An 857-nucleotide genomic window follows, 5' to 3' on the forward strand; every position below is an offset into this window, starting at 1 on the left:
GGCGCCGGTACCGCGACAGGGACGCGGGCCGCCCTGGAACGTCCCCGGCAGCAGCACCGGGTGGGCCGCGCGTAGCCCCGCGGGGGTCGGGCCGGGGCGGGGGTGCCGGAGGCAGAGGGGCGCGCGCAGACGCCCGGGTCCTGCAGGAAGGGCCCAAGTTTTGGGCCTCGTCAGCGGTACTCGAGCCAGGCGCGGCCTGTAGGACCCGCGCGCCAGGCACTCGCGGCGCCACGGCCTGGTCTCGTGCCCGCTCCCCTATGACTCCGGAGGGCAGAGGCCGCTGTCCCTGACTCTCTGGGGCATCGTCCCTGGGGCCCAGGCTCACGCTCACTGGGGGCCCGCTCGCCCGGAGCGCTCGGGCCCACACTCTCCCCTCGGTGTGTGAACAAGAAAGACTTCCAAACTCCGAGTTCCCCAACCATCCTGGGAAGGGATCCCAACAAGACTTCTCTTAAAATTTGAATATGCCCAACATGCAGACTGATTTAGTCGAAATTCAATAATCCTAGAAAATAATATAGGATTCCCACTCCCCTAACCCCAAATCTTCCGGACGTGCAAAGCCTTCCCGAATTACTAAATCCATGACTGGAGAAAAGTGACTTAAAAGAGATTATTAAAGATATCATTGGTGTTAAGGATCCTATGACACAAGAGGCCCAGTAAGATCGGAGGCCTTTACTTGGAGCTGAACTGATAGACATCTATTTCGAGTTTCCCCCCAGATTTATAACTTTTTAGATCCTCAGATGGTAATACTTTAGCATAATGCAATGCTCAAATTTTGGAACTATTTTGATTTCTAAAAAATGCCTTTTTGGCTTCAGCGACATAGGCATCCTGTTTTTTCTTCACAA

The sequence above is a fragment of the Carlito syrichta genome, unplaced genomic scaffold (genome assembly GCF_000164805.1).
Source record: "Carlito syrichta isolate Samal-C Ts95f unplaced genomic scaffold, Tarsius_syrichta-2.0.1 Scaffold309726, whole genome shotgun sequence".
Classification (NCBI taxonomy): domain Eukaryota; kingdom Metazoa; phylum Chordata; class Mammalia; order Primates; family Tarsiidae; genus Carlito; species Carlito syrichta.